The 24,336-nt window shown below is 44.1% G+C and overlaps 1 protein-coding gene across 1 annotated transcript in view; it reads left to right on the top strand.

The window, feature by feature from the left end:
* LOC146980441 (protein NLRC3-like) overlaps positions 1-24,336 on the top strand; it is a 140,337-nt gene that overhangs the window by 22,056 nt on the left and 93,945 nt on the right. The window lies entirely within an intron of this gene.

The raw sequence follows: 24,336 nt of genomic DNA, 5'->3' as shown, positions 1-24,336 counted from the left end.
GCTGCTGGACTCACGAGCGGAGCAATAATGCACATCTGTCAGCAGCTGCTCTTGAAGGGACAGATTAGATGCTGATTTTGTTAACAGTGACTTTGTTGCATCCAAACATTTAGCATATCTGTCGGGTGCTGTCTCTTATCCGGTACAAAGTGGGAGATGACAGAACTACTTTAATCGAGGGAAAGCTACATTGTTGCGAGTTGACTCCGGCCGGCGTGAGCACATGCACTAAGCCTGGGAATATTCTCATTTGTCCCGGACTCCCGGTCATAGTTATCTCAAGGAAATTTAAATCGAATGCAACTGGACTTGGTTATTTGTCTAGGAAGACGTTTCACCTCGATTACAAGAGGCTGAAGCCTCTTGGATTACAAGTTACAGTTGCATTCAATTTAAATTTCCTTGAGATAAGTGCACACTGTTTCTGCTGTCAATTCGGTCATAGTTCATTTGTAACATGTTTTCTTCATTCTTCATTAGGCTAATGTTAACACTAGAAGCACCCAGATGGTCTCACACAGACGTTTGTGTTTTTCTTACGTAAATGACTTTGTTTACATTAAAACTACAGGTCTCTCAGTCCGTGACTTTTCCATGTGTGATGGTTTCTGAAGCTTACAACTTACACAAATGAAACATTCGATTTCTGGGCATTTATACCTCGGGCCGACAATAGCTTATTTTTTTCTTCAATTATTGTTTTCATCTACAGTTATATTTATCATAATATGCCCAATTCGGGAGGGAGAGAGGGGGGGGGGGGGTGGAGAGTGCCGCGGTCACGTTACATAATGTAACAGTTTCCAGAAAAATACAAAACAGGATATTTATTCATGTTACCCTCTGTTTAGGTAGATAAAGGTCTCAGTCACATTTGAATAAAAATAATGCAATTAGGCTAAATATCATAGGATCTTTTTTTTAAATATAGGCCTATTTTATTTTTAGTTCCATAATTCAGAGATGATTTTCACTTAACGAAATGAAACGAAACAATGAAGCCTATAGTTTTGTCCTCCGGCTTATGAAAAGTGTGAGGAGAGGTAGCTACTGTAAGAACCGGTTTTTCTGTTCAAAGCTGACTGAACAGCTGTGTGAAGTTCTGTGGGGGGCAGGGCTGAAGTATCCACAAGCACACCTATTGATCAGAGATAAATGAAGGTGCTAATGTGTCGCTGATGTGTCTATAAGCTGGTCCTACAGACCGCTGCATATAAACCACACTGTAGCATTTTCACCTAGCCTCGCTTTCAATAAAACACACACTAGCATTCTATAGCCTAATTGCAATCAGTGAAATATATGAAATCAATATAAAACACAATTTAAATATATATGAGAGTTGCTGTTGCTCTAGTTTAATAGCGCTGCAGCTGCATTTGCCGTGCGCCCCTGTCTGTATGTGAACCTGTGTCTGTCTATGTGCAGGCAGAGATCAGAGATGGTGTTTTTTTAATAGGTAATCATGTTAGCGTTTCACCAGCTCTCATCTCAACTCTCCGCAATATTCCATTGATAAATCACACCGGACCCAAGAATGGTGCGGACATGAACACACCTCATATTCCACCCCCAGAATGCATCAGCACAGCACAACCATATATGGTCAGCACGTGCATAATTAAGTAGCCATGTGCGCTCTGTGGAGCAGCAACAAAGACAACACCCGGAATGATGCTTCGGCGGACCTGCCCTCGCTTTTGAGGTCGGTTGTGAGAAAAATGCCTGCTGTCCAGACAACTGTGTTTTTTTTTTAAAGCACCCCTGCATTACACAAACACACACATACGGTATATAGCTGCACATATAGGCTGTAGCCTATCAGTGATCATAATAATGATGATGCATTGTTCACTAAAACTGCACGTTGGCATCCCAGACTGAAATCAAATCTTTGCTTATAGTGAGAGCTGCTCTACTAAGTGAACTATATCTTTCTTGCGTTACTAATGTTATTGTGTCTCGAGTGTTTCAGAGTCGCCGGCTGTAAACCAGCTGACCCCGACTGACTTTTTTTTTTTGCGGTCACATCAGCACGGCTGCGTCTTCGGTCACGGCTGCTGTGGCATTTGCCCATATTGCCCTATGGCCAGTCTGTCCCTGCCACTGGTTGTTTGTGTTGTCTGTCAAAACATGGATGAATGAAACCTATCCACACATCTTGTAGCCTATTTCTATCGAGGGAAAGTTATTTCAGGATATCCTGTTTTATCGCCCAGCCCGAAAGTGACATAGGCTATTGCCCGTTCATTCATGAGAAATCATCCAGCTACACTCTCAGTCAAACAAGGTGGGGAATGAACACTACAGTAGTTGGATCATTTTAAAAACACACCGGCAGCATCGCCCACTGAGTTAATTAACTGCTGTGTAGAAAACCACGCTGTGGTCCATAATCGCGGTGCAGATGGGTGTGTTTGGAGCTGACAAGAGGATCGATAAAAGAGAGTGAGACGTATAGCTGCCGTCATTACATTTTTCTCATTGAAAAACTACTGTATTATTATTATATTGCATTCCCCATTCCTGTTCACTGCTCCGTGCTGCTGTCTTATAGAGGCGATCTGCTGCTCACAGATGCCACCTGGCGGTTGTTTGGGCACATTGCAGCTTCTGGTGAAAACACAATTACTCCTCCACAAAAAATCCGCGTGAGCCTCCCGTGACTCACGCGTGAATCTCGCGTGAAACCGTCCAAATGAAACTAGTACCCACTGTATTTTCACCTGATAAGATAGTTTCCATCAAAGCAGCAGCAGCAGCAGCAGCAGCAATTGTCAGGACCGTGAGGGAAAGGAAATGACGGTAGCCTCCAGTCTTGTGTTTTAATTGACAGGAGGACCGTCGTGGTGAGTTGGGAAGTGGGTGTTAGCAGCGGATGCTAACTGCTAGCGCTAGTCGAAGTTAGCATCGAGCTAGCTCACCTTTCCTTTGCGATGCTGCTGCTGCTGCTAAGAGGAAGAGACTTGCTACCAGCACTGGCTAACATCCAGGACATCTGGTGGTGCTAGTAGCCCTCCTACTCAGCTTCTGCTGCACATACCTGTCTATCAAAGTCTATGAGTGTAGGGTGAGTGTAGTTTTCTGTTAGCCGTGTGTGTGTATGTGCGCTCGAACTGTTTTGCTTTGTCGTTAGTGGAGGGAGGCATAGACATATAAAGAGTAGACGCCGCATCGAACGCTGCGCCGCGAGAAATGCGGCCGCCATCTTGAACCGGTCATTCTACTCAGTGGAGCAGCAGAAGTAACAGGATGCAGAGCACTGTGCAGCATATTATTTCTGTTCTAATCAGCAGAAAACCATGGAAAACAGCTGCTCTGGGGATTACTTTTCACTAGATTGAACATTACTATTGGTTGTATTTTGTGAATCGAATATTTATTTATTTATTTATTCTCTCTCCTCCCTCTCTCTCTCTGACCTGATATGAATTGATTCTCTGGTTTATATTTTTTTATTTTCTCTAACATATAGCTTTTATCTCTATATATTTATTCATTACAGGAATGCTGCTCTCTGATCAGTTGCTGCTCTCTACGGGCTGTTATTTCCATAGACATATATACGTGGTTATTTCTGTATAATGAATGGTCGTCAAGTGTAACACACCGTTGCTAGGGACGCCGCTCTGATCAGCGCGGCACAGAACACAGTAGACTATGCAGGATATTTACAGTATGTTTCATTTTGACCTTCAGTAAAAAGCTTGGGACTAATAGTGATGTTAGATAAATGACTTCCCAGATAGCACACATACGTCGTGCCGACGTATTCCCGACGCATCAAGTTCCGTCGCCAAGACGTCGCATGGAGAGCGTTTGCTAATTGGCAAGATATCGCCGAGACGTCGGCCTTTGATCGAGCTCGACCACCGGCCGACGTCTCGGCGATCAATAAAAGCAGGAGCGGGAGCGCCAGGCGCTCCATATATTTAGCCTATAAATAATTTATACGACCTTTATTCATTTAGGTCGGGCCTTTTGAACTAGGTAGCCTACAATATTCTACAATCCTACGTAATAAATAAATAAATTATAATCCCTGTGTGCTGCATGTACAATTAAGAGGCAAAAGTCAAGTTTAAAAAAACTTTATTCATGCTTCACTCAGGTTAGGCTACAAAACAGCATAAATTCAATCAATAAAACCGTCATCAATAGATTATAACTTGTGAGTCCTCTTCATCAGCATCTCACTCCTCGAAGGCTCCGCTGGCCCCTGACGAATCAAATGGCATTCGGCTCCCCCCCTCCTCATTTCATCTGCAGAGGCTGAGAACTGCGGTGAGGAAGAAAAAGAGGAGAAAGATGAGGAAGAGATGTCAGGGCCAGAACAGCAGAGTCACGGAGTGTCTACACGTACAAAGTGTGTGTGTGTGTTAACGATTAGAAATGACTGAAGAGGGACAGGTTTTATGGATATGACGTGCTCAAATAAATCAATAACAAAGTCATTCAAAAAACACACTTTTGCGTGTCTGATTAGGCAAGCACAATGATCTACTATGAGTAATATGCTAAATGACAACAGCGCAAACCGCAGTATTTAAATGAGGGTTTTGCGCGTAACCGTTTCCGCCATGGAGAGTGTGGACAGAGAGCTGGATGGATACAAACGCAGAATAAAAATTTGATCCGACGCATTAATAGAGAGAGGGACAAATAAACATATTGTGGAGCTGCAGCATAAGAAAACCTCAGCAAAGGGTGAGCTGCTCTGATCAGTGTTGAGCAGCAGCTGCAGGTAACTGGGAGACCTGCTGTCATTCATTGAGCTGGAGCTGCGCGCTATGGCACAGAGCTCAGGTGTGGGACACTCAGGCCACTCGGATCTAAACGCGCTGACCAGAGGGATCACTACGGAATGAAAGCGGTGACGTCTCTCAGCCCGGTCCCAGAGCTCAGCAGCCAGGTACTGGAGAGGGAGGAGAGGAGAGGAGAGGAGAGGAGAGGAGAGGAGCGCACTGGACGAGAGAGATGCGGCGTGCGTAACGGCGCTTAAATTACTTTGATCGCATGATCAACAAAGCTATTTAACCATCTGAACACAACTACTGGGCTCATCATTCATCACATGTAACAGCTTGGCCTGATGGTTTTATATCGCAAAGCAGCAGAGGACAACGATATCGCTGCTTTCCTGTGCGCACTGCGCAGCTCTCAATTTAAAGGGCAAGACGGCGTGGTTTGGCCTTTAACTCGTTAATCATTCCATTAGTCCAGTTTCTCCGCGAGCCGGTGCAGGTGTCGCAACGCATCACCTGACGGCGATTTTTACAAATGTATTGACTGATCGATAACATGTTAGAAGCTATAGACTATAACAAAAACAAAAAATGCATCACATTTTTGGGTATGCCAGCTTCCTCTGTGGGTGGCACTGGCACACTCGTGGCTACGCCATCTCAGCTGCCTACAGCTGTTGCTGTTACTGTTTTTAACAAAGACGAAAACAGCGCTTGATTACTGAAAGGCAAAGCCCGTGTGACCACATCAAGGTGGTTGTGTCCACACACCCGTACTGGTTTATGTGACTTAAGGTGACATGTCAGCGCAGGAGGGAGTGGGAACGTGGATGCGAGCCAGTCTCCTTCAACCATGCACGGAAAAGGAGAATGATAGGAAAGGTTTTTCTAATTTATTGAGAAACGATGCCCAGGTCAGCAATGCATTACAATAAACATGTGGTTCATTTGTCCCCTCAAGTTACATAAACCAACACAGCGTGGACACACACAACTCCGCTGACGCCGGTGATGTGTAGAAAAAGTGTTTCCATTACACTTTTGCGATACAAGTTTGTATCGATTCGTCTCAAAAACTAAAAACTTTTTTGCGATAGGCCTATTTGAGAGTTTTTTAGAAATGTAGGTGTTTCCATTACCAGTTTTTAATTTCGATATTTAGGTTTTGCGCATTTCAAGGGGTAATGGAAACGCACCTAGTGACAGTTTCCTCATCACTAAACTTGAACCACCATCCTCCCTCACTCACGTCGTGACGACAGGACAAAGCCTTTTGGACATAGGCTACCTACCTTATATTGTAGCCGATATGCTGTGTTTTCCTCTCTGTATGCCTCTCGTTTCAGTTTTTGCCCCGGTCAATCATCTGGTGCGCATCCGCTGTTTATCAGGTGCTTGCTCACTCGCTCACTGCTCTGCGAAGTAAAAAGGAAAGAATTGGTAAAGAATTAAGGAGTGCTGGAGTAAACAATGTGTCTTATTTAATGACCAGTGAGATGACAAGTCTTCGTGGTTGCTGCTCTGTGCAGTGTCCGGTCTTGTCATAAATCACTGACAAATCAACCTGATTAAATCTCAGCAACAATCACACTCTCAAGCCCTTTCCCTCTGCCATCGTGTAAAACTTCACTTCCCTGCCTGCCACTTCTTTCTGTAATTTTGATAAGCATACACATTTGTTTTTACCAATTTCAATTGTCTCAACAGTTAACCAGAGTAGCCTAATATCATTCTCAAGTCAGCTGTCATAAGCGCGAGGACAAAAATGTAGCCTAAAAAGCGTCTGCTATGTAACCATGGTGAGCTCCAGAGACCGAGTCTCCCTCCTTCACTCATCCGCACACCAGCGCCTTGTGCCCGGGCAGCAGGCCGGCCAGCCCCCCCTCTAGTTCTGGAGCATTTTTTTTTTTTTTTTTTTTGCTTTGACAACGGCTTACCGGTCCCGTCACTTCTACCTTTTTCCAGCCAGATAACGTCCAATAGAGGGAAAAAAATAGGACTTAACATTTTATTGGTGTCGGCTGTAACCGTTATGTTAGGATAACTAACGTTAAGTTAAACTAACGTTAACGCCAAATACAGTTATAAATAAGCTGGCACCTGTGCTGGTAGCCTATTATTTCGACCGCGTTGTACCTCGCCACTCACCGGAAACCTTTAACTTTTACAAAATAAACGAAATAGGCCTAACTTTTCTCTTTTTTTTGGCAATATATCCCAAGTAACTTACCTGAAACGCACTCCGTCGACGTGTCTGGACCAAACTGACAGGAGGTCCCGCCGTCTGTGGGCAGGTCTGCGGCCGACTTAAAGCCGACGCACCAGAGACGTTTGATGAGCTGGCACAAATGAGTATCAAATTTGAAGATATTCGCCCATGGGCCGATGCTTGACAGATGTTATAAATTATAGGGCCGACGTCCAACCTCAGGCCGACGTCGGCCAGACGTACGTGTGCTATCTGGGTTGTAACCTGTTACAGAGAGAGTAGAGGCTCCTTCCACATCCTGGCTGGAAACCAAACCTGCTGATCAGATCAGAGCCTGTAGTCCGCCACACAAACACGCCCCATATAAACCTATAATATTGTTTATGACAGATAAGACTACACACATTGTAACTATATGTGATAATCCATCGATCCAGTTATTGATTATAAAAGGCTTTGTTGAAAACAAATGGGAGGAGGCTCAGCAACACAGCGGAGAAGAGACCAGACATGCAGATGTGCTAAATTATAACATTTATAAATCGATAAAAGTAGTATTTTGATCAAAATTATGTTTCAAATGAATTATTTCATTCGTACGCCGTGTAGTAGGCGGGATAATGTTCAGTAAGTTATTGATTAAATGCACTGACACTAGTGAAACTATCAATTGCACCTACCAAACAGATGCACTGAGTGGAGTGGTAGACCGGTCCAAGATGGCGGCCCCACCGCTCGTCAGCGCCGATAGGCCCAGCGTTCGATGCGGCGTCTACTCTTTATATGTCTATGGAGGGAGGGGGGAGGGGGGGTGCGTAACGGACGTCACCATAGATTGTCCTGGAGCAGCTACATGAACATCTGCACAGCAACGAGCTCTTTGAAGCTTTCCAATCTGGATTCAGAGAACACCATAGCACTGAAACAGCACTTGTCAAAGTCTCTAATGATCTTCTTATAGCTTCAGACAGAGGTCTCGTCTCTGTTCTTGTACTTTTGGACCTCAGTGCTGCATTCGACACCATCGACCACAGCATCCTGCTGCAGAGACTAGATCATGAAATAGGGATTAAAGGAACTGCCCTAAAATGGTTTAAGTCATACTTATCTGACAGGTTTCAATTTGTTAATGTTAATAACGACCACTCAGAGTATAGCAGAGTTACATATGGTGTACCGCAGGGTTCAGTCTTAGGGCCAATCCTCTTCATTCTTTACATGCTCCCATTAGGTGGCATCATCCGGAAGCACTCAATCAATTTTCACTGTTATGCTGATGATACGCAACTCTACTTGTCCATGGAGCCAGATGACAGAAGCCGCCTCATCAATCTGCAAGACTGTCTGAAAGACATTAGATCCTGGATGTCCTCTAACTTCTTGCTACTGAATTCAGATAAAACTGAGGTTATTGTGTTTGGACCTAAACATCTCAGGGACACGTTCTCCAATCAGATCGCTACTCTAGATGGCATCACCCTGACCCCGAGTACAACCGCGAGGAACCTTGGAGTCATTTTTGACCAGGACCTTTCCTTTAGCTCCCACATAAAGCACGTGACTAGGACCGCCTTCTTCCATCTGCGCAGTATCACTAAGATTAGGAATATCCTCTCCCAGAGTGATGCTGAGAAAACTAGTACATGCATTTATCACTTCTAGGCTAGACTACTGCAACTCTCTCCTGTCAGGATGTCCGAAAAACTCTCTAAAGAGTCTCCAGCTGGTCCAGAATGCCGCAGCGAGGGTTTTGACAGGAGTTAGGAAGAGGAGAGGACATCTCTCCCACCTTAGCTTCTCTCCACTGGCTTCCTGTAGGATTTAGAATAGACTTCAAAATCCTTCTGCTGACTTATAAGGCTCTTAATGATAAAGCTCCAACCTATCTGAAAGAACTAATCATTCCTTACTGTCCTACCAGAGCACTCGGCTCCCAGAACGCAGGTCTGTTAGTGACTCCCAGTATCTCTAAAAACAGACTGGGAGGTAGAGCCTTCAGTTACCGGGCTCCTTTACTGTGGAACCAGCTCTCTCCATGGGTCAAAGAGGCAGACACTCTAACTACATTTAAGTCTAGACTTAAGACCTTCCTTTATGACAGGGCTTTTAGTTAGGGCTGGTTCAGGTAGCTCTGAACCATTTTATAGCTACGCTGCTATAGGCTTAGACTGCTGGGGACACATCTGGTTACACAGAGCCCTCTCCTCCTCTTCTCTTCTCTTCTCTTCTCTTCTCTTCTCTTCTCTTCTCTTCTCTCCTCCCCTCCCCTCCCCTCTCCTCTCCTCTCTTCTCCTCAGTATATTTTTGAACTGTCATTTTCTGTTGTACTTTGTAGTTTGGCCTTGGTGTCTCGCACTCTCTCTGTGTTTCCGCAGATCCACCGGAGCTCCATCTCTCTGCACCAGCCACCGCCTGCATCGCCCCCCCCCTCCCACCCCTTCCCCTGCTGTTAGACCGGCCTCCCCTTCCTTCCCATGGACCAGTCTGCCACCCAGCCCTCCCATCGAGCTGGCCAGCTCTCCCTGCCCCCCCCCCCGCCCCCCCCCCCACCAGAGACTGCCTTCATCAACTCCTGCTAACATTTCCATATTTCGCACATTCTGTGACAAACTGTAAACTGTTTTCTTGTCTGTAACAACATCTATTGCACGTCTGTCCGTCCTGGGTGAGGGATCCCTCCTCTGTTGCTCACCCTGAGGTTTCTCCGACTTTTCCCTGTTAAAAGGGTTTTCCATGGAGTTTTTCCTCAGTCGATGTGAGGGTCTAAGGACAGAGGATGTTGTTACGATGCCATGTAAAGCCCTTTGAGACAAACTGTTTGTAAAAACGGGCTATACAAATAAAATTGCCTTGCCTTGCCTTGCCTTGCCATAGTGACTAGCAGCAGAGACGTTTTGCTCGCAGTGCTTGTTGGTGCTAGGTTGGAGTATTTGGGTTTGCTATTTTGAGATTATTGTGGTCTTTCTTTTCTCTGCCCACTACAGAACCCAGTATAACTGGTGAGAAGTGCTGGAAAATGACATTGTGGTCTCCTCTCATGGACACTCAAGGCATGGTGAGTAGTTTGTGTGTTGCCCTGTCTAAAATTCATATTTAATTTCAACTTCTGGCTAAAAATCAAGGAATCCCTCATCCCAGAATTCATATAGGGCCCTGATTAAAAATTAATGGAATAAATAGATATTTTCGAAAACATTATAGAAAAAAAAAAAGTTCATGATTTGTTTCTACCACATGGGCATCAACAGGATGGGTATTTGAAGGGTTAAATGCAGAGATGCATAGTTTGTTGGCTGTGCACATACAGTATGGACTACTGTACCCAGTGTACAGATTTTATATCTACCTGAGATGGCTGTTACATGTGCCTAAAGAAATGTGCTATGGGCTAAGACTCCAGATACAGTGTCTGATACAGCATTACCTGTAGAGATCCTAACCTGGTGTACAAACAAATTTTTGAATCTTGTTTTTTTTTTTTCTTTATTCTTCAGCCTGGAACAAACATGGTGCAGTACCTGGCGACCACAAGCAGTAGCACAGAATACCTGTATGTCCTCATGCTAGGGAGAAGCATCACTGGGATGGCCTTGGAGCACCCATCTCTGTTGGGTGGGGTGGGGTGTGGATAGGTTATAGTTTTTACTGATGTAATTTGCCAAAATGTGTAGACTGGACATGTGAAGAAGGCAAAAAGCTCTGCACTTTGTTTTTCTTTTCATTTTCTTTTTTAATATGCAAGTTATTGTATGTTTAGCACTTAAAGGGATAGGCCAGCATTTTTTTCCCATGTCTTGCCTCACTCCCGAGTCCATGACCAGCAGATAGACACCATCCTTTTGACTTTGCGTGCAGTAACAAGGCAGAGCCCCTATCGTCCGTAATTAGCTTTGCTTAAACGCTGTAAGGGTAGTGTTAGCCTGCCTCCTACCCGAGCCGAAATCAGAAGCTGATTTCATTTTAGCTCTAAACTCTGTAAATATATCACTTTATCGACATTTCAAACATTTTTAGGTGAGAAAGGAGACGTTTAGATCAGCAGATCAGAGTTGCTGAAGAGTTTCTCTGATGACTTTAGGTGGAGGCAGGCTAACACTACCCATACACTTCCAGTGTTTGAGCTAAGCTAATTAGTGACTTTAGGTGGAAGCAGGCTAACACTACCTATACACTTCCAGCGTTTGAGCTAAGCTAATTAGCGGTGCGCCAGCTCTTTGACAGTTCACATGTTTTTGCGTATTTGTCACAGAGTGTAACAAAATGCATTGTATCTTTATGTAAAGGAAAGTACATGGTAATATCATTGAAACAAACCATGCTTCCTTTTACAGTACAATTCCACCTTCCTTACATGGTAACTACTCTGTAAAACTCTGATATCACCCTGATATTTACCTGATAATTATGAGGGAGGTATGGGAGGTTTTGCCAGGTACCATGTTCAAAACTACACAGGATTATAATCTACAATTACCAGGAAAGTACATGGTAAGATCATTGAAACAAACCACGCTTCCTTTTACAGTACAATTCCACCTTTCTTACAGGGTAACTACTCTGTAAAACTCCGATATCACCCTGATATTTACCTGATAATTATCAGGTAGATATGGGAGTTTTTGCCAGGTACCATGTTACACACCCTGATGGGGGACAGAGGATTATAATCTACAGTTACCAGGAAAGTACATGGTAATATCATTCAAACAAACCACACTTCCTTTTACAGTACAGTTACACCTTCCTTACAGGGTAATTCATAAGGTTTTACCTGATAATGTAAATTGTAACTACTGGGTAATTAGAAAGTAATTACTTGGTAAATAGTTACAAGTTATACCCTCACTGTCACTATACAGGTTGACTGGTAATACATAATCTATAATTCCTGGATAAATACCTGGTAGTTTTCCGTATATTTCTAGTAAATACTAGGTAACTAGTTGATATTTACCAGGTAAATATCAGGTAACTACCACGTAAATAAGTGGTAGTTACCAGGTAAGGTAGAGATCATTTTGAGTAAATACCTGGTAATTACCAGGTAAATATCTAAGTTATTATCACCCTAACAAAGTCACATATATACACATTCAGTGGGTTTATAGTCTACAATATGCAATTGCAGGATATCTACCTGGTAATTATTGGGTAAATACAGGTTATTTGTTGGTATTTACCAGATAAATATACGGTAAATATTTTTAACTACCGGGTTTAAAATCTACAATATACAATTACTGTGTATCTACCAGGAAATTATTGGGTAAATACCTGGTAGTAGTCAGGAAAAATATCTGTAAGTACTTGGTAATTACAATGTAATTGCATTTAATTACCTGGTTGTTACCTAGTAAATACATCTTATTACCTGGTAATTACCTGGTAATTACCGTACTGTAAAAGGAAGCGTTACCCTGGAGTCTCCTAACAGGCAGAACTTTGGCTGACACTTGGCTTTCTTTTGGAGGTCTGGGTTGACGTGCTTAAAATTAAACATTAAAATTAGAAATTAAAATTTAATTGGACATCGAACACACCCCGGGATTTGATCAACCTCGGCGGGGCCTTCCTTGAGTGAGGGTGTCTAGTTGTAAATGGCCGAAACACCCTGTGATCCCAAGGTATACTACTGATGATGTGTTTGCAATCTCTAGAATTATCACAATTTATCACAAATAATAAATATAACTTTTATTAATGCAATTCCAATGTAACGCTGGCCCGATGGTGTCTTTCCTACTAGTTGGAAATTTACTCAGACTTAGATAACCTTCAATTATATAAATACTCCATCAAACTCCTCATTCTGGTAGCCACTGAGGGATCTTCCAGAGAAATTCGAAGGCCAGTGCACGATCTTCGGATCATCCTTTGGTCCCTCTATCCAACTGTCTCAACCGACGGGTGGGACGGGGAGGGTCACTGGCAAATCTCATCTTACCTAACCCTCCTATCAAGAGTTATAACCGCGAAAACCCCCTAACCTATGTATTCCTATGGGGACTTTTGGACTGTACCTCCCACAAACTTCTAATTGGTGTCTACCCCCACTATATCGACTACCAGGAACAATTTAAGACCACTCCCAAGTCTCTAGGACATTCCGGTCAAAAGTGACCCGAAAGTGACCCGGAAAGGGTGATTCATTGCTATTTTTAGAATCAGCGTACCCCAAAATGGGGGGGTAGCCAAAGTTTCAACTACATGAATCACTGGGAAAGGTAATGAATCACCACCTCCAAAGTGGCACTCTTCCCTATTATCCTGAAGCCGTTATTGTCACTGCAGTAAAACTGTGAAATTGCAGCTGCCCACCACAATGGTGACATTCATCATTCATCATTACACATTGTAAAAGCAGTAAATAGAAAAACACTCAACATAAAAACAAGGAACCAGGTAGATTAAAAAAGATAAGAAAACAGACACAACATGGCAGGTTGCATGCAATTAGGTGCTTTGAGTGCACTTGTAAGTGGTGAGGAGGGTTGGCACCTCATCTTATTACAGACAAAAAATCTTTTTATCTGCAGTGAAAAGACGCTGTTAGTTCAGGTCTGTTTATCTCCTGTTTCTCTGTCTAGCACTATGCCCTTTGGCTTACTGGAGGAGAACAGAATTATCTACTGTAGATTACACTCAGGGGCCATTTGTAACACATACTTATTTATATTTATGGGGCGGTGTGGCTGTGGCTCAGGCAGTAGAGCGGGTCGTCCAATAATCAGAGGGTTGGCGGTTCGAATCCCGCTCTCTCCCAGTCTCTGTCGTAGTGTCCTTGGGCAAGACACCTAACCCAACTTGCCTCGTGTGAATGCGTATGAATGATCATGGTGGTGGTCGGAGGGGCCGTTTGGCGCGAAATGGCAGCCACGCTTCCGTCAGTCTGCCCCAGGGCAGCTGTGTCTACACACGTAGTTTTTTACTTTAAAAAAACTGAATTATCCCTTTAAGTAGCTTCCATCTGGCTGCAGATACTTTCTTCTTTAATTTTAAAAGGTGATCATGTCGTTGTACTCATTGCCTGTGATATTGTGATATTGTGATATTGTATGTCTTGATGGTTGTGTGTGACACTGCTGGCTGTAAAACTAATTGCCCCTCAGGGATAATAAAGTTTTCCTTGAACCTTGAACCTTGAACAATCAACGTGTCAACCACAAAGTCCACTCTGTTGTGTCACATGATTTCTCAGAAAGGTCTTCCTGTGGTGTTGCTCCACTTCCCTTTGCTGTGACAGCAGCTCAGAGACCAGTCGACTGTCACTGACTGATGGACAAACTGATGAAGACCCTCACATGTTAAAGTCCTGATGGAAAGTCTGTAAGTTCTGCTGCTTTTCTCTCTTTCTCTCATTTCCTGTTTGCAGTTCCCTGTTTTCTACTTCCTGTCTTTCCTGTTGTGTTCACTGTCGTCATGTTAATGTCTCTACTCTTTGACTGTGAAGTGATTATAGACTGATGCTGATGCTTCTCTCTGTGTTTCCTCTACAGGTGAAGGAAGAGCGACTCTGACTGGATGTGGGTCTGAATTCACCTGGTGAGTGTCGTCTTTGTTCTACCACTCAGCTGATTCATGTTCTCAGTCCAGAGGGGAACTCTCCTTTGTTCTGTTTGTTCTCCAGTGGATAAAGGTTCAGTTGTACATGAAGGAAGGTGGTGAATGTTGTGTTTTAAACATTTAGCTATTGAAGGGGAACTATGCAAGATTTGACAGAACAGTTTGATGTGAGAAGGATTTGAACTTTCCTTCCTTCAGCACCATCTGCTGGTTGAAAGCAGAATGACACTGTGGTGGACAGGTGTGTAAACTAGAGGCTGACACGGAAGTGTTTTTTCAATCCCGTCCCGTCCCGCTCCTGCAAAAAAATTCCCGTCCCATCCCGGTCCCATGACAAAGTCAAAAAATAATCCTGTCCCATTCAAATCCCGAATAAATCACTCCCGATCCGGTCCTGTTAGTCGTCATGTAAACGATTGTGTTGACGCCAGTGCTTAATTTGTAAATCATAAGGTGCCGGAACGCAAAGTACATATGACAGCTCAGGGATGACGAGACGGGCACAGGTCCCGGGGTTACACCCCGCCTTTCCAAAGCCCCGCCTTTCCGACAATAGACTTCCATTCATCGTAATAGCGGGGTTTTCTATTTTTTCTAAAGACCCCGCTATTCCGAAAAGGCTATTGGGGGAAACCCCCAGTGCGCAGTGCGCATTGATCCTTTTTTCCTTTTTGGGGTCAAACGGATCATGTGCATAATTAACTGCAAAACAAGCAAATACTTCATATTAATGACATAATGTTCATTATGCTTCTAGCCTGTCTAGCCTCTACCTGGTCTTTTTACTAAACTTAACCAACTCCTTTCTTCATTGCCTAAACCCAACCAAAGCATCTCCCTCAGTCAGCTGTCAGCACGAGCGGCGGCTGCAGCCTCGCGCCCCTGTGAGCTCAAGCCGGGTTCAGCCGTGCTCGAGCGGAGCAGGGGGGGAGAAAAAAAGTGTATTTCTATTACTGTGTGGAGATCTCCAACAACGGAGTCGGGGAGAAAGCAAGTGGGACAGATCTGCCCAGGCGTTTCACAGACAGGCCGCAATACAGAGTGTAAACAACGTCACGCGGTTCAGCACCTTGGACAGCTGTGGGGGGACTGTGTCGGAACAAGCGGTGTTTCGAAGTGGGGGTGTTTCGGAACAGTGGGTTGTCGAAGTGGAGGTGTGTCGGAATGAAGAGCCGTCCCCAGGTCCCGGAACGTATGCGGTGCACGCCGGGGGGGGGGGGGGGGGGGGGGGGGGGGGGGGCATGACAGCGGACATGCCATGCTGTGGGACACAAGCCTGAATTTCAAATAATAGGCTTGTTATGACGATAACTTAAAATTATTTTAGGCTATAGCCTACTCTGCACAGCACAGGCAAATGCCCACATCACCACAGGTGGTGCTTTACAGTCTTTACAGAATTTAAAGAATTTTCTCAACAGGTCAAACTTGTAAAAACAAACAAACAAACAAAAAAAGAGCTTATAATAAATCACACAAATCTTCCTATTATTCAAAGATTGGCACGGCGGCCTATTAACTCTTTCGCAACCACACTAATTCCTCAGCACATCCGCTCAGGACCACATGTTTTTGGCTATTTGTTTACCTTTTTCTCACGTTGAACCGAACTCTGTAAATCACCTAGAAACAAACGGTCTTCACGTGGTTGAAGAGTGATTTTACAACGTGCTCCTCGAAAAAACGGCGAGTTTTTCCGCCGTTTCGTTCATGAGTACGAAGGAGAAGAAGAGAGCTGGGTTTCTCCAAAAACGGAGCTCACGCTCTAGTTTCAGAGAAAAACGCACTTTTGTGTCAAGTGGCAATCGGCTCATTTTACCGCTTCTGCAGTGTGGCGTCTCCCAAATCATTTCTACGGCTAAATAAATATATTTGTAGGTAAATCTGGGGGGTGTGTCAGCGTGGAGAGCAGCGGTGCAGCGGTGCAGCGGTGTGGGTCTCTGGCTGCAGCGCAGCAGCTCCGTGACACTGCTGTGTGACTGGCCGGCGGTGAGTGCTCTGGGGCGGCCGGTCACAGCCCCCGCTGCTCAGCCCCCGCTGCACAGCGCCCGCTGCTCAGCGCCCGCTCTGCTGCACAGCGCCGTGAAAACAGCCGTGATAACCGGCTTTCAGATCCGAGTCTCCAAACCAGAAACGTTTGGAACAGCACCGGAAAAAGTCGCCAGATTTGTCGTCGGTCGCTTTTGTCAAAAGAGGGTTTGGAAAGTCGCCAGATTCAGCGAGAAAGTCTCAACACTGTAGCCGACAGCCGCACAGCGCTGCACGCTGTCCCCAGAGCAGCGTTCAAGGAGAACGATTACTCAAACAAAACCAAGATCACACAGTTTATAAAAAACATTATGTTTTGATTTTAGTTTAAAACAGTTTTACATATCAGAGGAACCATATTCACACACAGGGACCTCAGAGTGTCTATTATCGTAATCTGTAAAAAAACGGTTTTGACGAGTTAACTTGTCAATGGTCGTGAACGTTCGGCAGGCTGTGACGAGTTTACTCGTCAATGGTCGCGAAAGAGTTAACAGACACTATGCTTAGCTCAGTTGTGCAGCAAAACCTGAATTTTCCATAGGAAGCCAGGGATAGTAAGCCGCCTGAGGTGACGCCTCGGCGGGGTTGCACCAGGTGCAGCCCCAGTCTCTCCTGGTCCTTCACGGCGTAGAAACAGGGCCGGCCCTAGGATTTTGGTGGCCCTAAACAAGATTTTTGTTTGTGGCCCTGCACTCTAAGCGCAAACACCAAATCACTGGTTAAAACTGAATACAGACATGTTTATGCCCTCTGAGGTTTGAGGCCATTTTCTCGACTTTTACATATTTTGATCTTTTTAAGATAGCCTACTTGCAGATGTAACAATACTCAAGTGTTTTATGTCTAAATATTAGAACCTCCGCTGTAAGCACACTGAGGCCAGTTTGTCCTAGAACACTGTAGAAAGAAATAATTTAGGACAAATGCTGGAAATTTGAGGTCTGCTTTTTGAAAAAATTCAAATCCCTTGTGAAAACACACCTTCAGTCATGAGAATGAACTGTTTTGGTGCTTGAAATAGGATATGAATACAGTAATAGATAAGTGTAGAAAACAAGTCTAAAATGACATTTTGTAAAATTGCTTTTTGAGCATAAATGTTGTCATTCTGCCGTTCTATTTTCACCAAATGTCTCAAATGTGAGATAAAAGAAGCTGAATATTGACTTCACATTACATATAAAGCTCATAGCTGCACATGCAGGCCTCAGGATGTTTAAATGACTTGAATGAACCCCGGTACCTTTCTGATCATGTGGCCCCCCACCTAACGGCTGTGGCCCTAAACAACCGCATAGAGTGTTTATGCCAGGGGCCGGTCCTGCGTAGAAACCCAAGCTCATCTAGCACACTTCACCGGTGTTTGTTGTAACGGGAAGCTTTGCTACGGATGAGCAACTGTCTGTGTCGGTCGCACTGTGGCACATTCTACACTTTATAAAACATGTGCATTATGTTTGATTTAAAGGCAAGGCAAGGCAAGGCAAGGCAAGGCAATTTTATTAGTATAGCCCGTTTTTACAAACAGTTTGTCTCAAAGGGCTTTACATGGCATCGTAACAACATCCTCTGCCCTTAGACCCTCACATCCACTGAGGAAAAACTCCATGGAAAACCCTTTTAACAGGGAAAAATTGGAGAAACCTCAGGGTGAGCAACAGAGGAGGGATCCCTCACCCAGGACGGACAGACGTGCAATAGATGTTGTTACAGACAAGAAAACAGTTTACAGTTTGTCACAGAATGTGCGAAATATGGAAATGTTAGCAGGAGTTGATGAAGGCAGCCTCTGGTGGGGGGAGGGGGGGGCAGGGAGAGCCGGCCAGCTCGATGGGAGGACTGGGTGGAAGACTGGTCCATGGGAAGGGAGGGGAGGCCGGTCTCGCAGCAGGGGAAGGGGTGGGAGGGGGGGGGGGCGGCCGACACTGTGTTGTGTGGACACGTGGGCTGCTCTCACGTCAAGAGTTGATGTCACTGTTTACTTTACTTTACTTTACTTTATTTCTCACGACCACGCAAGTGGTATGGAGCACAAACAATAAAACAGTACAAATAATCAGACATAGCAAGAGGCAGTGGGGCTGTACATGCTTTGTACTACATCTCTGACCAGGACAGAGCAGAAACTATCACTTAAACAGAGGAAGAACACGCTTCAGAAAAGCACCTAGCTAATAAATAACTTTTGTTTTATCAGACTGTAAAAACAAAATCAGTTTAAACATAGATGGGCGACGAACATAGTATTTAGGGAGGTATTTTTCTCTTAGATATACAATACATGTGTTCTTGCATTCAAACAAAACATGGAACTCATCACCAATCTGGCCATCTTTGCATAGATCACATAACCTCCGACTTCTATCCAGTCCTTTAGACCTTCCAATAACTTTCTGTATTCTTGTATTGTTTACTCTGAAGTGGCAGATGGCCTGTCTATAGGCTACTTTTGGTTTGAACACAATAAATACTTTTCTAACTTAAACTCTTGTTTAAACTCAATATAGATGTCACATGATGTCATACTGCCAAGTTCACTTCTCCATGTCTGCTGGAACTGATCTTTCAGTCTCCGCTCGACAGTTAGCTTCAGCCAGTCAGAATTAACACATCTTTGAGAGAGCCAAACATACGACAACCCACACTCATCCAATATCTGCTTAACCTGCAGGATCCATGGTGACACAAATACACCTGAGTTATACAGACTAAATAGACAGTTATACATTATTTTGCTCAGTTTTACTTTCTTTACCTTCCAAACCAATAACCAATGATTCTTTTTTTAACTGAAACACAAAGTGGGTACCTCCCCAGCTCTCCATACACCATATTGTTACAAGTTGTTGTTTTGACTTTTAAAACAAATTTGAGAAATTTAAGGTGCAGTTTTTCTAATAAGTCGATTTTTCCATACCCCCAAACTTCGCATGCATACAACATAACTGGCGAAACCAATTTATCAAAAAGATCTAGTGTGACATCTATGGGCAAATTAAATTTTCTACATTTACAAACGAGGGCATACATGGCACAAGACGCTTTCGTGTACAGGTTATCGATAGCGGCTTTAAATAGGGAAACATATAATGGCATAAAAATACCTGCTGTACTTTTGATATACTCATTTAAAATTTGGTCAATCCCTGCTGCCTTTCCAGGTTTTAAACTTAAAATAACCTTTTTTATTTCTTGTTCTATGATCCTAGAATTTAAATCATTACTACCACGAGTGCATTCAGTGCACTGTTAGTCATAATATTACATAGCTCCTTAGTAATTTCATCCACTGCTAAGTCACCACAATCATATAACAGTTCATTCAGTTTAACAAGTTGAATATTTCTTATAAATTCATCAACTTTGTTTTTATCCCATTTACCAATTAACACTTGTTTTTCACTGTTTGCAATTATTAGGTTTAACTGATCTGTTGGGTTCTGTGCACATATATCGTTGTTGACAAAATTCACATCCAATGATGCTTCTACCATACAATGTTTATCTGAAAATAAAGGATCAAACTCATGCACACGGAAACATCTAACCTTACTCAAAATAAATGGTGAGCCTATCATATAATCAATGACACTTTCTTCCACTGTGGCTGCTTTCCCAATGTGTATATCATCACCACATCTACCGTTTAATATACGTACAAAACATAAAATGTCTGCACATCTCAAGCAGCACGCTACCATAGTTATCAACATCACTGCGTCAGTTGATTGATGTTAAACATTTCTAATGTCCCCACACAGAAATTCTTTTCATTGAAAACTCCATCTTGATTTTATGATTGTTCATCCCCATCAACTATAGCTAAATCATCTCTCTCTTGTGTATGGGCATTCATATCACCACAAATCAGAAAATGATTGCTTTCGACCCCAATATCAAAGATTATTTGTGCCAGTTCGTCAAACAAACCTACATTTGAATATCTGGTTTTATATGGGGGAATATATACAGGTACGATTACAAGATCTTTATCATATTTAAATAAATGTTTATTCAGTGTTATGCACACACATAGGTCACTGCTAATCATTTTTTGCCGATACTTGTCAGTTATTCTTTTACTCACAGCAATTATCACCCCACCAGAGCGCCAGTTTGTGAACTTATGTCTGTTATTAACAAACATTTGGAAACCCATTGCTTTAAACTTGTCCAGCAGCTCCGCTGTGTCAGTATCATCAGTTTTGGTTTCACTGAAACACAGTACATCATAGTTTTTACATCTTTCAACAAAGTCAGGTATTTGTAGCTTACTTCATATCCCGCAGACATTCAGCATAAGAACACGCAACCCGGTGTGGTCCATCCTCCTCACACCAGGTCTAGGCGCCCCCTTCTCTGTCTGCACTCCATATCTGTCCTATACATCAATGCCAAAGTCCTTGTAGTCAACATCATCATATCCAATCATGAACAGGTCGTCAGGGGTGTTGACTGCTATGTATCGGCCATCAATCTTACAGATGATTCTGCCTTCCCTGATGAAAGTGTGTTGACATTTCTCCTTAGCATACCAGAAGAGCTTGTACCTCAGGCGTGTAAGATCGTCGCTGATGAAGATATCCTTGTGCTCTTCCTTTCCCCTCAGCTTTACTTTGTTCCTCATCAGCTCCGCTTTTTTCCTCCTGCTCACGAATCGTACAATTGTTGGTCTATTCTTGCCTTGTCTCCTCGCGCCCCCCACGCGGTGCGCCGTGGAGATATCATTCTCGGTGATGGTTACACCTGCCGCCGCAGCGAGTTGGCACACTTTTTCCACCAGTTTACTGGATTGTTATTTTTGCGAGCCTCTCCTCGCCGCGACCCGACGCCCGGCGGTCCTGCCGGTGTGTTCCTGGCTTTAGTTTATCAGCTCCAGGTGTTTTACAGTTGTTGTTCTACCTGGAGCCGGTCGCTAGGTTACACAGTGCCCACAAAGACCCATTATTCTACCGGACTGAATGAGAGATTAATGACGTTACGTTGCGTTAAAACCAATCATCATTATAAATGAGGGTGCTTAGTGTTTATATCACATGTCACTGTTTGTTCTCCCAAAATAAAGTTTGTGACTTGTCTGCGTGGAGCGGAGCTGCTGACAGATGCAGCTGACGTGACGTTTCCTCATCACTAAACATGTGAGCCTCCCTCCGGTCCTCCCTCCCTCACGTGGGACACGAGGACAGGACAACGTCTCCTGAACAGGCTACATGTCTATTCTTTGTGTTTTTCTCTCTTTATTTCTCACCACCTCGTTCCAGGTTTTGCTCGTAGCCACGTGAAATGGTGCGCCCTGTTGGTCCTATTAGATTTAAGCGCAGCATTTGATCCTGTAGATCACAGCTTACTCCTCGGCAGGCTCAGGGCCTGGGTGGGCCTGACGGGCTCTGCCCTAGCTTGGTTTGCATCATACCTCAGCGACAGATGTTTCTCGGTGGCCATCGGTCCCTACAGGTCAGACTCCACCCCCTTGCATTGTGGGGTACCTCAAGGCTCTGTTCTGGCCCCTCTCCTGTTCGCCCTGTACTGCTCCCACTCAGTCACATCATCAGTAAGTTTCCTGGCATCTCCCATCACTGTTATGCAGATGACATTCAGCTCCATTTTTCATTTACACCTGATAAAATACAGGGCTGCAGCACCCTCCTGGATTGCCTGGCAGCTATTGAAGGCTGGATGGCAGCCAACCTCCTGCAGCTAAATACTGCAAAGACTGTGGTTCTAGTCATAGCCTCCAACTGTGTCACAGCCAGGGTACAAGACCATCCCGGACCACTCAAGAACCACATCCACACAAACATCAAGAACCTTGGAGTGCATTTTGACAAATCTATGCATCTAGAAAAACATGTGAAAACCCTCTCCTGAAACTGGTTCTTCCACCTGAGAAACATTGCCAAGCTCCGTTCCATAGTTTCCCACTCAGAACTAGAAATGTCAATACATGCTTTCATATCATCCAGACTGGACTACTGTAACTCACTCTTCACATGCCTTAATCAGTCATCCATCGACCGCCTTCAACTTGTCCAAAATGCAGCTGCCGGGAGCTGGGCGGGAGTAGTAGCGTTGACAGACAACCCCATTCAGCCAATCAGCAAGTTGGTGTAGTGACGGGGCTTTGCACCAGTCGGTCCCTGATTGGCCAACGTGCTGTGTCAATCACAGCGGTGGCGCTGATTGGCTCTTAGGCCTTCTGAGGGTTTCAGGCCAAACGCTTACAACGGGGATGAGGCCAGACTCTCCCTTAGAAATGAAATGAATTGCATTTCCGGGAGCGGCTGGTTTACGAAGCTACTGCCAGACTACTGACAAGGTAAAAAAAAAACAGACTACTGACAAAGTCAAAAAAACCCTACCACATCACACCCATTCTTGCCACTCTGCACTGGTTACCGGTCCCGTTCAGAATTAATTTCAAGGTGCTGCTACTCACTTATAAAGCCCTCCACTGGAGAGAGGAAGGGGTGTGACTCACCATCAGTGGGAGACGTGTGCCTGGTACCACGCATTTTTTCCGGTGGACACGGCCCCTACTGCTCTGAGCGCCCGTGACCAACGGCCGTGTCCACCAAACACACTTTTGGAGTGGTTGCTCTCTCTCTCTCTCTCCCTCACTCTCCCTCAGAACGCTGCCGTTACCAGGTTACAAAACGAGCCGCTTGACAAGTGCGGCGCTGTTCCAAAAGTTGAACATATTTCAACTCTGAGCCTCTGAGCGCCACAACAAAAAAAGGAAACGCCGAGAGCTTTTTTTTTTCCCGGCGAGGGCGCTGAGTGGTGTGCACGCCGAGCTCTATAGGATCTGAATGAAAAGTAGACGCCCAGAGCGCTAAAAGGGCGTCCGGTGGACACGGCCCCTTTATGTCAGAAGAGGTATTTTTTTCATGGCACCCCTGACGCAGTCAGACGGCACCCCAGTGTGCCGCGGCACCCACTTTGAGAAAGGCTGATCTAAACTATATTGTCTTGAAGTTCTAAATGTGTTTTATACTGATTGTGTGATTGACTGTCCTTTTTAAACAGAGCAAATAATTTTTATACCAAAGTTTTATTTTGGATGCTTGATTTAATTTACTTTGCACACAAAAACAGATTTCACAAAAACTACCAGGGTCAAAATTATGAGACTGTGTCTGAGGAGCAGACTGAACCAGGGGCGTCTCTAGGATTTTGACACATCCGGGGCTTAGCCCGGAAGAGTGTCACATGCAATATATGCGCGCGCAGAGCGCGCGCCGAAATTTTTAGGCATAGAGACATTCTCCATCATTGGTGAAAAAGGTGAAAACGATGCAATCCACAGATCATCAAATGAATGACCCATTTTGAATTTAGTTCTATGTACTGACATTAGCTAGCTACGTAACAACACATTGTGTTTCCATTTAACACATTAGCAGCTACAGTAAAAGAGGCAGGCTGTGCGGGATCCCTGTCTGCTAACTAGCTGCTATCATGCATGAAAAAGAAAATAAACAAGATGGTTCGATGTTATAGCACATTAACTTCAGCAACTTTCCCCTCTAGAAGAAGCCCAAACTTAGTTATTTCTAGGTACACAATTCTCACACCCTACAATTGCATTTACAGATGCCAATAATTACAGATTGCTTTTTTTCTCATGTAATATCAACCAGAGCAATATCAACTAGCTGCTAGCTAGCTAACGTTAGCTACTGTACTACCCTCTTGTAGTTCCAGCTGCAACACTCTTTTCGAAATTATACATTTTTACATAATTTCTATTCCCATTACCTTTTTGATTGCTGACCACCTTTGGGGGAA

This window comes from Trachurus japonicus, chromosome 9 (assembly GCF_045865225.1).
Source record: "Trachurus japonicus isolate A0001 chromosome 9, Traja_1.0".
Lineage (NCBI taxonomy): Eukaryota > Metazoa > Chordata > Actinopteri > Carangiformes > Carangidae > Trachurus > Trachurus japonicus.
This window is presented reverse-complemented; position numbering and strand designations above follow the sequence as displayed.